We start from the raw sequence: 17146 nt of genomic DNA, 5'->3' as shown, positions 1-17146 counted from the left end.
TTACAAATTCATTATCATTATTATTATTATTATTATTTTGTCTCTCTGTGGTGTTTCTGGGCAGAGGCAAAGGCTGTTGTATGTCACTGCTGGTATCACACATTTAGACACATCAACGCTGACTTCATTTACTGTTGGACAACTCCTCTCCCTGCAGTTTATTGTTTGTTTGGCTGTGGTGTTTTGGTTTCTTTCTTTCTTTCTTTCTTTCTTTCTTTCTTTCTTTCTTTCTTTCTTTCTTTCTTTCTTTCTTTCTTTCTTTCTTTCTTTCTTTCTTTCTTTCTTTCTTTCTTTCTCCCTTTCTTCTTCTCTTCTCTTCTCTTCTCTTCTCTTCTCTTCTCTTCTCTTCTCTTCTCTTCTCTTCTCTTCTCTTCTCTTCTCTTCTCTTCTCTTCTCTTCTCTTCTCTTCTCTTCTCTTCTCTTCTCTTCTCTTCTCTTCTCTTCTCTTCTCTTCTCTTCTCTTCTCTTCTCTTCTCTTCTCTTCTCTTCTCTTCTCTTCTCTTCTCTTCTCCTCTTCCTCTTCTCTTCTCTTCTCTTCTCTTCTCATCATGCTGTTGATGAAGAGAACAGCCAGAACAACAGACAACCCAGCCTGTCCATCTCTTCCTCTGGCAAGGTCTTTTGTTGCCTGAGAAGAATTTACATCTGCATCAGGTTTGTGTAAAAAGCTATTAATTGTGAAAAAGTAAATAAAATCACTTTCAGTCAGGAAAAAAGAACAAAGATCTTGGGTATGTAATTTAGCTGGCTACCTCAGCTATCTTATTGGCCATTCCCTGCAAATATTGTCTGTTATAACCTAAGGGCATCATACCCACTAGTTAAAGCACATTCACTGTGTTCTATCTGTCCATGCACATGGCATTCCTTGGGAATTCCTCTGAGAGCCAGGGAAGAACTGCTAAACTCCTAAACTCCACATTTCCAAGTGTTTGGTCCATGTTCTCCTGCAGAATGTAAACAGGTGAGGCTCTGATCCATCTGCAGGGATCCAAAAGCAATCCAGCTGATCTTTCCACTCATCTTTTTCAGCCAATTTGTGCTGTGTCCCATTTGTGTTATTGTGAAGCTTTAGAATAATGGATTATTGAAACTCTCGAAACTGCTTTTTAATCACATCTCATTCTGTCAGCAGATTGCCTATTCCAGTAGGCTTCTGCACATTTCAGTTCCACCATTGTTCCCAGAGCTCAAGTGGAAACAAGCCAGGCATGGCTGAGAAACATGAAAGGAAAATATGAGCAAAATAATCATCCTAAGCCAAGTGTTGGTGGGAGGTGCTATGCAAAATGGGGCAAGCCCACGTTCCTACAATAAAACATTCACATGACAGAGGATAACGAGGAGTCACAAATAATGGTGGGAAAGCCTTCTGTAAAGGACTTCAAGAACAAATGTACTCACCAAAGGAGTTTTTAATTGTGGGGAAGAGGACTTTGACCAGCCTTTCCTATGGTTTGGAGTGTTTACCAACGGTGCACTCGCAACTGCTCAAGCCAGTGGGAGCCAAAGGCTATAAAATTGTCAGCAGAGGGAGCAGGAGCCTCTGTCTGTGCCTCCAAGAGCATTTTGGGTGCTGAGCTATCCCTTAATTTACCCAAACCTGACTCATCTTGTGCCTAAAGCAGTGTGTGATGTAACCTTGCCATATATATGAAATATACCTTTAAAAAACCCCCCTCTTTTGTGTCTGAAGCTGCCTCTCCACAGTTCCAGATGGTGTTCCCTCCTTGTTCCCAGCAGCAGAATCCGTGTGGTCTAATGGAAGGTGGCAAGAGGAGATTTAGGGTCACTTCCAACCTATTCTATTCTATTCTATTCTATTCTATTCTATTCTATTCTATTCTATTCTATTCTATTCTATTCTATTCTATTCTATTCTATTCTATTCTATTCTATTCTATTCCATTCCATTCCATTCCATTCCATTCCATTCCATTCCATTCCATTCTTCCATCCCATTATTCCATCCCATTATTCCATCCCATTATCCCATCCCACCCCAAAACCTGCCTGACAAAAACCACAGCACTCTCCACATCCATTTTTCAAATCCCTGCACCATTCTTATCACATTGAGACCCACATTGATATGGTCAGGGCTAAATTACTTGGTTTTAGCTGGAAACTGTATTTTTATGTATGTCATGGTGTCACAGGGATATGTGATCATCTTTGCAAGTCTCAAGATAAATCACAATATTTCTTATTTTTATTTTAGTTGAAACAGTCTGAAATATTCCTTGCCATAAAGGAAGTGAACTCACGCAAGATTGTAAGCCAAATGAAATGAAGTCTGGGGAGGATCTCTTTGAAGAAATATACACTAATTGGGCAGAAAAAATACTGTTCCTGGTCCCAGTGACTAGAAATCTGAAAAATTTATCATGTAGAGAACTCCAGCTTCTTTCAAAAACGGTATGTAATCCCGATTTAAATATATAAATTCTGTGTAATATTTGAATGGAAAAGGTCAGCATTTTCATGGGTGAATTGTGCCACAGAGCCTGGGGCCTATTTCTGTGCTAAACTCCACATCCTTTTCCAGTCCTGCCATAGGACTGGCTGTACAGAAAGCTCATTGTTTGCAAAGAGGAGCCCACTCCTTCACGAAACAAAACAGCTTTTAACTCTGTGGCACATCCCTCAGCAGAGGCATGTCCACAGAATGGCAATTCATCACTGAGGAGCGGCAAGCGGGCCAGGGGACTTGACAGCAGTGTCCTCTGGAAAGACCCACTTTCCAAAAATCGCCGCTTCCCCGGCCAAAAGAAAGCTGAAAAAGCCCCTTGTGGCTCCTTGCAAGGGACCCTGCCCACTGCAGTGAGCTTCCAGACAGCTGCCAGTATTTATCTCGCTGGGTCCTTCACTTCATCTTCCTGTGCAATCAGACGAGGAGGGAGGGAAAGGCACACACACAACTTTACGAGCTCTGAGCCCACACCAGGGACATTTGATATTCTGGCAGCCAGCTTTCTATTTTCCAGCTGTGCCAAGTCAAGAAAAATGCTAGGAAAAGAAACTAGTGCATAATGAAGTCTTCCTTTTTTTTTTTTTTTTTTTTTTTTCCCTTAGAGACTTCTCAGTTGACTTTTATTATTCTTCTTCTCTTCTTCTCTCCCGTCTTGGGAATTTGCTTTGTTTTCAATTTTTTTTTCAAGGGGGCTTTCTCGCCAAACAGGTTTGTTGTAAGTTCTCACCATTCTCCTGATTACTAACAAAACATCACAGCTTTTAAACGCCAAGCCAGAAGAAAAGTTATATTGTGGGGAAAGGGAAATGGGGATGCAGCACTAATTTTTATTTTATTACTACTGATGTTACATTGTCAGTGTTGTTATGTGTCTCCTGCTGCTGGTGCCATTTCAGTCTTAGGTCCTCCCCTTTGCTTCCTTCTCCTGGTCATGCTCTGTGTCCTTTTCTCTGTCCCTTAGGTGAGGTTTTCCTCCTGTCATCTTAACACCCATCTTCTTTATAATGTGGTTGGTTTGGCTCCTTGGGCAGGTAACAGGAGCTACTGTAGGAAAAGACAAAAAAGATGCCAACAACAGAAGTTCTTGGGCTGTGCCCTGCCTTGGTTGTGGTATCTTTCCTTTCAAACGGTGCTGAATGCAGATCAGGGGAAATATAATTACTAATAAAGGAACTTCTGGGGCAGGATTGCAAACCTCTCAGCTGAAGGTCCAATATAATTGTGATCTTTGGGACCCTGGAGCAGAATACACACACCCCTACATTATTTTCCTCTCCTGTCTGCCGTGCTGGGGAATTGTTATGTTTCTGCTCATTTAAAGGAAAAATAACAACTTTCACTACCTGAAAGTGTGACTTCTCGTGGAAGAGATCCTTCCTGGTAAAACCTTGGAGAGTGAGAGCCAGGTTTGTGGTGCTGGGAGCTCACTGCAGCTGTTTTTGGGGTTGTGCTGGTTTTGGCTGGGTAGAGTTCCTCCTCCTCCCCGGTGGCTGCTGTGGGGCAGTGTTTGGGTTTGTACTGAGCGTGGGTTGATAATCCAGAGATGTTTCTGTCATTGCTGGGCTCACCCAGAGCCTGCAAAGCCTTGTCCTGCCCCTCCTGTGGGAGGCTGGAGGGGACAGGGCCAGGACAGGTGACCCCAAGGGACCCCAGGGATGTCCCAGCCCCTTTGGCCCCGTGCTCAGGGTGGCAGGAGGAGGGCACAGGGAGCAAGGGGGTGTTGGCAGGGGGGGTGTTTGTCCTCAGCTCACTGTCACAGGTGAGGGCCCTGCCCTCTGGGAGCTGCTGGAGGGGAGGCAGGGGATGAATTCTGCTCTTGCCTTGCCTGTGTGCACGGCTTCTGCCTTGTCTTTGTCTCAGCCCACGAGTGCTCTGTGCTTCACCCACCCAGCTCTGAAAGCAGACATCCAGCTGCTGATATGGATTGAAATTAAAAAAGGGTTGTTTGTGATTCAGCTCTTTGCCCACCTCCTGCAATCATGGATTTTTATTCATACCCTCACATGGGGCACTTTGATTCTTTTTTTTTTTTTTTACTTCTGTTGGGGTTGGGACTGAAGGTATTTGAGATGATAGTTCATGTTCAGACTCAGGTTTTTATTGTTTCTTATCAGTGTTACAGCCTCACAGCAGTGAGTTCTGCAGTCTTTTATTAGTAAGGCACAAAATGGCCAAATATCTCTTGTTACAAGGTCTCTTAAGGCTAAACTATCCAATTCAGAAATGACACCTAAATTATTTTTCTTTTTAACTTAATAACTGATCACTCAAAGCTTGCAATGTGGACTTTTCTGTCCAATTACAAAGCATCACCCAAACCCATGAAGAAGGAAGAAGAAGGTGAAGAAGAACAACCTGCCTCCTCTCTAAAACCTCCATCTTGCTTCATTTATTTCTATATTCTAAAACCCAAATCTAAGTTTTTCCACCCTGTGAGGTCACACACTTCTAACCAACTCCACACCCCTAATCCCAGTGCTATTAATCAATTTTGGAAGCCCTCTCCACAGCCTGAGGTCAATGCAGTGTTCTCTTGTGGGTCTGTGCCTGTCAGCACAGAAAGTTTAAAATTCTCAGCAGCCAGGGTTCCAACAGGTCTAGATCAATTAAAGTGAATGCTGTTAATTAATCACCAGGCTTAGCCATACTTCAAGGTTTTATTGGGGAATCTCTGGTCCTTCTACTCATGGGAATAGAACCATGTAGTCATACAAGTGTCAAAAGATGGTTTCCACAGGATGGACTTACAGGCAAATCCAGTTGATAATTTAGCTAAGAAAAGGAATTTAAAAAAAAAAATTTGAAATATATGAAAAAAAAATTTAAAAATTGTCAAACCATATTGTCCTTTAAAAAGAAAATATTTGTTTTTTCTTTTTTTTTTTTTACTTTTTTTTTATTTTTTATTTTTTTCAAATGAAGTAAGGGGAGAAGATGAAAAGATCTTCTGAGCTAAATTAAAGAGGTGGCTTGTCTCAAAGTGTAACATTTTCTGAGTGATCCTTAAAAAACCAAAAAATGCCTGAGGACCTATCTTTTCAGCCTAACCACATTTTCTTTCTCTTTTAAAAAAAGCTGTTCATCAAGAGACAGGAATTGTTTTTCCCCAGGTGTAATTAGGATCTCCTGTGCTGTCATCCACACTAAAAGCTGTCTTTGTCTCATGTCTTCCTGAGCACAAAGCCAAGAAATTAAACAGAGAACCTGTGCAAAACAACTGCTTTGTCGGGCTAAACTTTCTAATGGTTAGGGAAAAAAAAATATTTTGGTAGATATTTTGTATCTGACCCTGAAAATTGTGGAGGAGATCATTGACGTCTCCCTACTTTGCAAAATTCAGCTGTAAATGTTCAGTTGCTCTGTTACTGCCTTCTGACTCCTGCCCTCACACTCAGATAAGATTTTTCTTGGGATTCCAGGAAGAAAGGACTGCCAAGCGCTTGAATTCGATTTTTACAACCACATCTAAACTGAGGCTGATTTTTGCAGAGGTGCCTGGGCGATCCAGATGCTTCTTTTCAAGAAAAAACGACCATTAACTTGGAATAACCAGATAAAACGCTTTCACCCCACTCAAGAATAACATAATAACATCTTTGTACATATTCAGAGTTTTAGGGAAGCGTCTGGTGTGGGTAATTTTGTTTTCTTCATTTGTTTTACACGTTCTGCACAAGGAAGGGGAGTCTGGATCTCGCACCACAGACGGGAGAGGCAGCTCAGACAATGAACAACAGGAGGATTGCACCCACAAAACCAGCCAGGAGAGGCATTTCTCCCCACCAGAGGAGAGTTCCTCTTGGCCAGCTGTGATGCCATGTCACAGCTCTCTGGTTTGGGGGCTGCAGCGTGTGCTCCCAGTGCCTGATTTGCAGCCACTCCGTCAAATATTGGTTTAAAGTCACACCCTGCCCTCCCCAGCTCTGCCCGTGGTGGCTTTGTGTCCTCCCAGAGAGAATCCCCAAAAACTTGGACCCATCCCTGGCCAGCAGGAGCTGGGGATAAACTTTCTCCATGGGGGTGGCCTGGAGAAGTGGACGCCTCTCTTGGATTTTTTTGGGGACAGGGTACCAGATGAGGCAGCAGCTCCCAAGCAATTACCTTGCTGAAAACATTTTGCAGGCACTGCTTTGGGAATGGCAGGGGCTGGAGAGGTTCCCATGAACTCTGCTAGCCCTTCCCCTGCCCACCCCCCTGAAATTCAGCCTGGGAGCAGCCAGCATGTGTCTGATGAGAAGCCACTGATGCATGTTCTCCTCTTGCATGGCTGGATATTTACTCCAGGAATGCTTGGTCTTTCTCAGGGCCAAGAAAAATAAAGTCACCAGCCACCCCCCCCCCATAATGAAAAATGAGGTGCTGCTCCCAGCCATCTGCAGCGAGCTTTGCTTGATTGTTTGTTTGTTTTATTTTTTTAATAACCTTCCAAAGCTTGGTTCAGATTATTTTGCTTCCGAAGCCTTTGCCCGTAAAGAAGCAAATAAGCTTTTCACTTTTTTTCTTTTCCAAAGAAAAAGATGTATGGAGGGACATCTCTGCCTGTTTTGTGAAGAGCATGGCACGTGAGAAAACAGGTTAGTCTGGGACAGCTGGAACTACAGGCTGGCAGCAGGAGGTGGGAACAGGAGTATTGTCTTTGTCAAAAATACATGAAGGCTGGAAGAAATTTTATCCTTATATTGAAAACAGCACCATCCAAGGAGTTTGCAGCGTTACTTTAACCACCTATCTCTAAAATAAAATACAGTATTTTAAATTTTGGGTCCCAGGAAAGAGATATCAGCACCTGAGCGTGAGCAGGTGAGGATGTGCTTGACCAAAGGATTGCCATTTATGAAAACCTTGGACAAGGGTGAGGGAGAAGGAAGGGAAAAATCCTAATTCACAGTATTAATCACCACAAACCATGCTTTGCTGGGAGCTCAGCCTGCAGGAGAGGAACCCCACCTGCCAAATACACAGTGATCTGTGAGCACCAGGATGAACCACTGCTGGCTGTGCCCACAGGGAGGGAGGTGTTTCTGGGTGAGATAAGGCCTTTTCTCTTCCAGCACAGCAATTCCTGTCTGGCACTGGCAGGGTCAGGTGATCCATGAATTGGTACAAAATTCCCTGTTGCAAAAAATAGTGGAAGAAAGAAACCAAAAAACACCGACCTGAGAGATTCTGATTTTCTCTTCTTAAATTCAGGGTGTAAATTATCTTGTGACTCTACAAAACCTCCTGAGGTGAATAAGGAAAGGCTCTCCAGAAATGAAAGCTCTAAAACCATTTGCATTTAGAAAAGGGGAATGTTTTGCTGCAGGTTTAATCCACATCTGCAGGTGCAGCTGTGGTGTTTGGGTCCAGCTGTTTTCTGCTTCCACGAGCTGGGCACCACAGCCTGCTGCACCTCCACAGAAGGAAGAAAAACTGTTCTGCTGTAGGAAATATGTACATGTAAAGGAGCCCAGGACATGAGAGAGATGGCAACTCCCACCATGGATTTTCACACACAAAGGAAGGAAAAATTCATTACAAGCCCAAACCTGCAGGTAATTTCTCCAGTGACTGATTGGTGCTCTAAGATGTGGGGCTTTATGAAATTCCCCAAAAAAAGCAAATTCTCTGTGCAATATAGATGCTTAGCTGTGCAAAACCCTAGAGCATATTAGGCTTCTCCTAAACCAGGGGTTGAGCATTTCTTGGGGGAGTCAAAAGAAAAAAAAATACTGAATCAACTGAAACAGTTGGGACAAGAGATGGTGGATTTGTCTTCACTCGGGGTGCTTAAGGCAAACCAGAGACAATTTTCCAGCTGGAATCACAGATAGCTGGAGGAAGCAGAGGTATTATAATGGTTAATTTCTTCCTAGTGAAGGTCACAGGCATGGAATGGGAGAAACATTCAAACTCACCCCATTCCATCCTGGTGCAAGGGACACCTTGTACTAGACCAGGATGCTCCAACCCTGTCCAAGCCAGCCTTGGACACTCCCAGGGATGGGGCAGGATGTTTGTACTACAATCTACATTTTCCCCCCCCTGTTTGTTTAGTGCTCCCCTCTGCCACAATCACTCTCAGAAAGAGAAACAAATAGAACTGAATTGTTCATCCCAGGTCTTCGGACTGGAACAGGCAGAAAAGTCTCTCCCAGAGACCCCTCTGATTTTCTGCTGTGTTTTTGAGGTTGATCAGTGAAAATACATGACCTGACTTGGTGCAAGAGCTGCATGAGGCTGCTGTCCTTGCCTGGGATCTTCCACCACGAGCCCTGCATCATGGTTGTGTTCAGAGGGCATGGGAACTCAAAAACATCTCTTGGGGACATCCCCTCTTTGCCTTAGAAATGTTTTAAATTAATTTTGGGAGTCTGTGCTCGGGGCTCCATCAGTCACACAGTTATAAGGATTTTAATTGCAGCCTTTTGCTGTAAGGGTCTTCCATAACTTGCTATAAAATAGGAGATTTCTCCCAATCTTGACCCAAATGAGGGTTAAATTTTAAATGCCCTTCTCTTTCCAAACATAAATTTGCTAGTTTGATGTAAACTACAGGCATAAGGTAGCATTTTCTTTTGTTTAATGAGAATATGCATATTAAAAAGTACATTCAGATACTAAGTATATTGCATTATTTTAATAAATTGACCCAGAAGGGTCGTAATGGGTTGCCAGACTTAGAGAAGATGAACCCATCCTTCTGCTTTGCTGAGGGCTCCTCCATGCTGGGAGTGGAGGAGGAAAGGCAGGAGGCAGAGAAAGAAAAAAAAAAAAAACCAACAAAACAAAACAAAAACCCCAAACAAAACAAAACAAAGAAAAATCCAACAAAACCAAACCAAGACAAAAAAAAAAACCCAACAAAAATCAGTCTGCAAAAGGCATTACAAAATTTGTATTTTCTTTGCCATGGGTCTGCTCAATAATATTTGGCCACTTCTTGTTACCACAAAGTGGAAATTATGGAAAAAAGGAAAATTTACCAGGTTTCAAAATGTTTGATTACTAATAGATGAAATTAGGTGCAGAGATGAGTGAGGCTATGTGAACTAAGAGTATAATTGATATAATATATAAATTATATATATAAAAATATAAAATAAATTCTATATATATAAATTATATATATATACTACATAAATATATATATTATATATATATTATATAAATTAAAATATATATAATTCCTGATGGAGCAGTTCAGAGATGTAAGCAACTGCTTGATTTAATTGTTGTTAAAAGAGCTAAAAAGTGCTAAATCCCACTTTCCACTGTTCTTCATAGCCTGGTGGCTTGTGCACAGGAGACACAGAGTCACAGAAGGCTTTGGGTTGGGAGGGACCTTCAAGATCATCCAGTTCCAGCCCAAAATATGTGCAAGACTATGAGTTCTTGTCCATCTGTGTGACATCCTGGATGGGTTTGGACGCAACCCAGGGGTGGTGGGGCAAGGGCTGAGACCCTGTGAGGGCACAGGGCTCAAAACAGTGACAAATCAGGGCTGCCAGCCACAGGAACAGCTGGATTGCAGGAAAAATATCCTTATTTTCTGTTCTTTGTTCAAGCAGTTAACATCAGGATTTCACCTTTGGCTCATCATCACTAATTAGGAGAATTCACCTTACACCACTGGGCAATGCCCGCTGAAGAAAATTTGCTGTGAGAGACTGAGTGGACTGCTCAGTCCACTGCACTCAATATGGTGTTTTCTGTCTCTTCAGATGTTTTTCAACAAGCACAGCACAGCTCTTCCAGCAATTTGTGGAGGGAAATACTCCTGGCTGTGGGTTGTTGTGTCTCCAAGCCCCAGGAACCCGGACTCACCCCACACCTTCTGCCACAGCCAGGTTCTGACACAGACCCTGCCACCTCGCCAACAAAACGAGCCATTTCTTTCCCTTCCTCACCCAGAATTTCCCAGGCCTGCCTCTCTTCCCCAGATATGAGTGTTCCATAAGAGCATCTGCTGTACAAAAGGAGATGAAGCTCCATTTGTGCCCAACAAGAACAATAAACGGATGTCGCGTTCTGTGTCGCGCTCCAGGCTTTAATTGCATCCCTCCCCTTGGAAAGGGAAGGGAGCTGGTTGTGATAACAGGCTGTCCACCTCACATTTGTCAGCAATTAGCCCGAGAAGGTGCCTGTCCTGACAATTTTCTGACCAGGAGCAAGGGTGCAAGGAAAAGTGTTTTGTCACGGCGCGTTTCCTCGGCGCTGTTAATCCCCTGCCTTTGATTGATTATTGCCCACATGGATTGTTACCAGGGGGGGATTATCCACAGCACTGATAACAAAAGGCAGAGGGGATATGGTTTGTTTCTTGCTTGGTTTGCAGAGGAGGGTGAAGCTGGGAGGAAAGGAGGAGAGTGAGGTTGTGGTTCTCTGGGAGCGCTCGCTGCTGTTCCATCTGTGATTAATCCACCCAGCACCCAGAGCTGTCCTTGCTGAAGCCACATGCAAGAAGAAAAGGCCACTGGAAAAAGAAAAATAAAAACCCCAAAGAAACCCCACCACCACTAAAAAAAAACCCCAACAAAACAAACCACCAAAAAAAAAAAACCCGAAAAAAACCCAAACCAAACCAAAACAGAACAAAAAAAAAGCACCAAAAACCGAAAAAAAACCTCCACCACCACCACAAAAAAGCCCAAAACAGCAACAACAAAAACCCAAAAACCACACCCAAAACCCAAAAACCCCCTACCAAAACCAAAAGGAAAACCCACAAAAAACCAAAACAAACAAAAGCAAAAAAAATCCCAACAAAAAAAAACCCCAACACCAACCACACAAACAAAACAAAACAAAAACACAAAAAACCCAAAAAGCAACAAACCCCCCCCCCAAAAAAAAAAAAAAAAACAACAAAAAACCCCCAAAAATATCCCCAAACCCCCAAACCAAACAACTTTAAATAGTTTTTTGCCTTAAATTTCATAAGTATTGTGTTGACTTTGCTGGCTGGAGAGCTGGCAGGCTGCAGAAGGCTTTGAAAAGCAAGGAAGGATGGAGGCAGACAGGTGGTGTTTTGGAGATGAAGTGTTTTGAGCTCTCTCACACTAGTAAATCATGAGGACAGGGTATCAGGTCTCCTTTCTCCCCTGCCTAGGTTTTGCCCTGAAAGAACCTCAGTGATGGGCAGCACTGGGTGTTTTCCACTTGCTCTAAAAAAAAAATAAATTAAAAAAAAAAAAAAAAATCACTTGTCTGACACAGCTGAAAATATTTACAAATCTTAGGACACTGTGTCTTTAGTCAGCTGGTGAGGTATTACAAGTGACATCAGTGTAAGTTTGCTTGACCATGGAGGGGGAAAAAAAGAATCAGTGTGAAATTGTGTTGTACTGAACCTGTGAATGAGTCAAGGCTCCAAAGCTTCAAGTGGTTTCATTCTTTCCAAAAGCAGCTCTGACAGGAAGCTCCCTGCTCCTGAGGTTTAGGTGAACTGTTTTAAAGAAAATGAAAAATAATCTTGATTAATGCTAATGAAAAAAAAAATAATGATGAGCACTAAATAATGATATCAGAACAGATGAATAAGTTTCTTTGTCTATTATTTACTTAAGGTGACAGAGAGTGTATGACAATTTTTCTGGAGTTCTTTTGCTGACACCTGTTTGTCAGCTGTTTTCTGTAACAGTTAATTTTAAAAGGGCACATTTGAAGAGCTGAGATTAAGAGCTGGGGTCAGATTTAGAAATTAGGGTTATAAAATAATGGGAATCACCCTTCTGACAATGCATTTACAGATCATAATACAGATAATCACTCAGGCTTAGCGCCTGGTTCATAAATTCTGGCTTGTGAATTTGGTTGATAAATTGATATTTTGCTCTCACAGGTAGCAGAATCAAAGTTGCCACTTTGAGACGTTTTAGTGATGCCTTCTGTCACAGGTGAGTGAGGAACTGAGACACAAACAGAAGGTGTTTAAGGGAGTCCAGACTGAAAACTGTGTGGACAGATCAGGTGAGGAAAACTTCCTGCTTGAGGTATGTTTTGTGTAGGGAATACTGGGGTTTGTTGATTGAATTTGTGCCACCAGCAGAGGTGAAGTAACTTATTTTTTTTTCTTATGCAAATGCTGCTGTGAGTGAAATTTGACAGAGTAACAATGCTGCAGCCCTCAGAAATTGCTGCTTACTTGGAATAAATCAGTAACTGAATTAAACCAGTCTGCAAGTAGTTTCTAAGTCAATTACTTGCACAATTTATGTGCCTGCAAACTGCAAAAAGTTCTTATTTTCACCTTGATTCTGTTTGCAGTTACTGCTGCAGGCCTTTTGCTTTGTTATAGGTGAGGCATTTTTATATTCCTGTAATACAACCAGAGTCAAGCTGTGGTTTTGTTATTTTTTTACAGAAGAAGGGGAAAAAGAAAAAGAGCTAATTGAGTATGCAATATTCTGTATGAAACTGGTATCTCAAACACAGGGATTTGAAATACAGTTGGGGAACAAAAAGTTTCTTGTGTAAGGGGATAAGTGTGCATAATGGGGTGGAAATAAGAAATGGAGGGTTTGGGATGTTTGTCAGGGAAAAAACAGCTTCCTAATGAGGTAGAATAGGCTGAAAATAATCATTCACAGGAGGTATTGCTCAAGACAATTTAAGCTGATGGGACAAAAAAGCCAAGAAACAACAGAGAGAACTCAAGTGATATTTTCTGTCTCTTTACATAAATCATTGGAGGGAAAGGAAGGAAAGGAGGGAAATAAGGAGTGAGAATTTTTGAATGGAGACACCATGACCAGTATTTATTTGTGCCTTCAAAGAGACCAAGATACACCTACATAAAAAAAAAATAAATTGCATTTTGGCATCACCCTCAGCAGTGCAGCAGGGGCAGAGTGGGGGATGCTCTCACCCTTGGGCACCCCAGGTTTTGGTGCAGGTTCCCAACAGGGGAATCTCCTGGTGAACATTAAATCCAGGTCCTGCAGCTCCAGGTGGGTGACTGCCCTCTGATTTAGAGCTGTCACTTCAGGCTCAGGCATGCCATGTGTTTAGGAGGAATCAAAATAAACTTAGCAGCTGGACAAACAACTGAGTTAGCTGAAGAAGAATTTGATAAAATATTGAGTTTATCCATAGCAAGAAAGAAAACAAAGCCATTAGCATGGAAAATTATAAAATAGACATGTAGGGAACATTTGCAGGTAGAGGATATGTGCCATAGTGAGCAGCATGCAGGCCTAAATAATTTGTTGCAAACTCTTGGCAATTAATTATTGATGCTAATTGCTTAGTACCAATAAAATACCATGAGCTAGTGCTTTCTCCAATTAATTTAATGAGCTGCTTTGATGTAACTAGTGACTTAAGATCACGCTTTGTTAAAGGTATAAAAACTGGAGGACACCTTGTAATAAAGAAGAAGCTGCTGTGTCTCTGCACAAGTGTGTGTGTGTGTTGTGTCCATCTCAGCAGGAGCAGCCAGACCTGAGTGCAGAGGGGATGAGAGGAGGGGAAGCTGCAGCTGAGCCCAGATCTGGATTCAGTCTAGTCCAGAACAGAATGACCAGGTTGGAAGAGAACTCAAAGATCATGGAGTCCGGCCCAGCCCCACCACCTGAACTCAACCCTGGCACCCAGTGCCACATCCAGGCTTTGTTAAACACACCCAGGGATGGTGACTGCACCACCTCCCCAGGCAGCCATTCCAGAACTTTATCACCTTTCTGTATAAAACTTCTCCTAATATCCAGCCTGTATTTCCCTTGGTGTTCTCTGGTTCTGTCGGTGCTGCCTGGAGAAAGAGCCCCACCCAGCTGAGCACAGCCACCTTTCAGGAGCTCTAGTGAAGGATAAGGTCACCTCCTGTCGAGTTTTATCTTCTTTTTCTGCCTTGGTCAGGGTTGGGATTAAATGCACAGAGACAATATTTGGTGTTCAGACCAGGTGTTTATTATTTCTTATCTACATTACAGTCTTACAAATCGTGAGTTCTACAGCACTTCACTCCAACAAACTAAAAATGGAGCCCTCTCTCTCTCTCTACAAGGCCTTTGAAGGATAAAGTGCCCAATTAAGAAATTATACTAAATTATTTTCACTTTTAACCTAATAACCAACCACCCACGGCCCACAATGGGGACTTTTTATCCAATTACACAAAACCAACCAAACCCATGGAGAAGAAGGAAGTGAAGAAGATGGTGAAGAAGAAGGTGAAGAAGAAGGACCAGCCTTTGCCTTAAAACCTCCTTCTCTCTTTATGTATAATACTATATTCTAAACCCTTAAACTCTAATTTTCCCACCCTGTGAGATCACACACTTCTATCCAAACTCCACACCCACAATCCCAGCTCTATCATTCCATTTTGGAACCCTTCTCCACAGCCTCAGGTCAATGCAGAGTTCTCCTGGGGGTCAGTGCCTGCAGCACAGAAATCTGAAATTCTCAGCACCCAGGGTTCCAAAAACCTCTGAATTTCCTTCTCCTGTCTGCTCAGGGGCAGGACTCAGTGCAGGCTGAGGACACACAGCGAGCTTGGCCAGGTTTGGGAGGCTTCTCTTGGCTGGGTGCTCTTACATTCATCAGTGAATGGGAAATGAGGAAGAGCTGTCCCACTGCCTGGGCTCTGAGAGCTGTCCTCACTGAGCAAACTCACAGGGTTTTGGGTTTCAGAGGGAGTTTATCTGAAAGTTTGATTGATTGTGTGAAATGACCCGTGAAATCCCTGCTGAACTTTCCCTTTTCCTCAGGCCAGAAAGGAAGTGAAGCTTCTGCTGTGCCTTTTTAGGTATTAACGTGCAACTTACCTGTATTTCCTGACTGACACACCTGCATCAACTCCAGCACTTCTCCTCTCTTGGTCTAGAAGTCCCCGTGGATGTCAGACACTGAGTCCAAGAGGATCTGGCCACGTTGCATCCTCCTCCCTTCACAGATTTGAAACAATTTTGTGAAATCAAGCAACAGACACAAATCTCTCCCACAGGATCCTTGATTAGGCTTTAATGGGTCACATTCCACTTCCCCACAAAGCCTGAAACCATCATTTTGCCTCTCATATTTGGGAGAGATGGGATTTGTGCAGATGCAGCCAGACACAATGTGCTGGGAAGCTGAGTGCCCAAAGCTCACAATGGGTCTGCTGGAACAAAGGAGGAGAGGAGCTGAAGCACTGGAGACTTCCAGAGCTGCACAGCTCCTTCCATCCCTGCCCAGGAATTTCAGCGTGGAAGTGCCAGGGGTGAGCAAGGTGCAGGTGCTGAGCTCTGCTCTGTTGGGTGCTTTGTGCTTCAGGCACTGAAATGTGAGAATAGAAAAGGAGATAATTACAAAACAACAAAAACCTAAACAAAACAAACAAACAAAAAAACCCCAAACCAAATAAAAAAACTTATAATTTCCAATGACACATATGGAAGAGACTAGAGTCTTGTCATTCTCATCACGTTCTTCAATAAAATGTAATTTCCTCTTATGAATTTAATACTCAGTGAAAACTATTCTGAAGAGCTGGCAAGAAGTGTCCTATCACAAAGTTTTAGAAGAGATATTAATAATTTTATTACAGTCCATTTTCAATGTGCATTTCAGTGTCAGTGATTAGAAAGGAACACGTTTATTGCTACCTGATGACTTTTGGGCGCACATATGAATTTCCATTTTGGGTGTTTGCCTCTTTATTTGAACTGGGGGGGGGGGAAAGTTTTCAAAATTCTGCCTCCCTCTTTATCACATATTTTTTTTGTGGGTGCATAGATCTTGTTGAAGGCATTTCACCAGGAGATCCATAACTATTTTCATTCACTTGGGATCGTGGCCTTCTGGATGTCATCACTTTCAGACATGTATTTGCTGTTTTTTTAAAGAAAGTGAGAAATTATTAATTTAATCACAGACTGTTCTGCCTCAGTGAGGCTCCTTTTTAGCAGCAGTACTGGGATAATACAAAATCAGGGCCTTGGAGGAACTGTTCACCCACCCCTGGCTGGCCACTTTTGACAGGAAATGTGGAAGGTTTAATCAAACCCCTCACAGGATGGAGTTTATCTGTTTATTAATTTCGTTAGACACACAGAACATGAGACAGGACTTTCAAATTTACTGTTTTTTTCCTGACAAATCTGTATGGAATGGAAGCAGAGACTGATGTGACAGGTCAGAAAGAACTCCTCTGACAACCTTTAACTGAACAAACAAATGGCAATGAATAAAATTAAATAGTTATTCAATAGCATTAAGTAATTTAAAAAATGCTAACAAAGAAAAAATAGCATTAGATTTGTAAACACCATAAAGAAGAAACCCTACAAACACAATGTTTCTGTCTCCCAAAAGACAATCATGCTTTAACAGGAGGTTTTATATCTTTTCACAAGAAGAAAAATTGCTCAAACAGTTCATACCTTTTGATGCAAAAAGCTGTTTCTACCACATTTTCCATAAGTTTTATTTTTTACCTCTTTGCCTCTAGTACAGATCACACAACAGGCCAAAGTTTATCTACACTGTGGGGACCAATCTGTCTTTTTTTGCCTGGAAACACTGAGAGTGAGATTGGTGCAACATCTGTCACCTACAGCGTTCCCAGATTGGGCTGGAACAGGAAATAAGGTAGGTTTTTTGGGATGCAAAACTAATTCTCTCACTTTGGAGGGGCAAGAACAAACCCCAGGACTATTGTGCCAGCCCAAGAATAATAATGTTCTTTTACCTCCTCCAGGAGAGCCTCTC

The 17146-nt window shown here is 42.4% G+C and overlaps 1 long non-coding RNA gene across 1 annotated transcript; it reads left to right on the top strand.

Moving 5' to 3' along the window:
* Positions 1-1939: 1939 nt before the first annotated feature.
* LOC135291088 (uncharacterized) lies at positions 1940-16157 on the top strand. Its single transcript, XR_010353953.1, has 5 exons — positions 1940-2140; positions 2222-2418; positions 6985-7047; positions 7874-8007; positions 12297-16157. It is a non-coding gene; the product is annotated as an uncharacterized LOC135291088 (long non-coding RNA).
* Positions 16158-17146: the final 989 nt, after the last annotated feature.

The sequence above is a fragment of the Passer domesticus genome, chromosome Z (genome assembly GCF_036417665.1).
Source record: "Passer domesticus isolate bPasDom1 chromosome Z, bPasDom1.hap1, whole genome shotgun sequence".
Taxonomy (NCBI): Eukaryota; Metazoa; Chordata; class Aves; order Passeriformes; family Passeridae; genus Passer; species Passer domesticus.
This window is presented reverse-complemented; position numbering and strand designations above follow the sequence as displayed.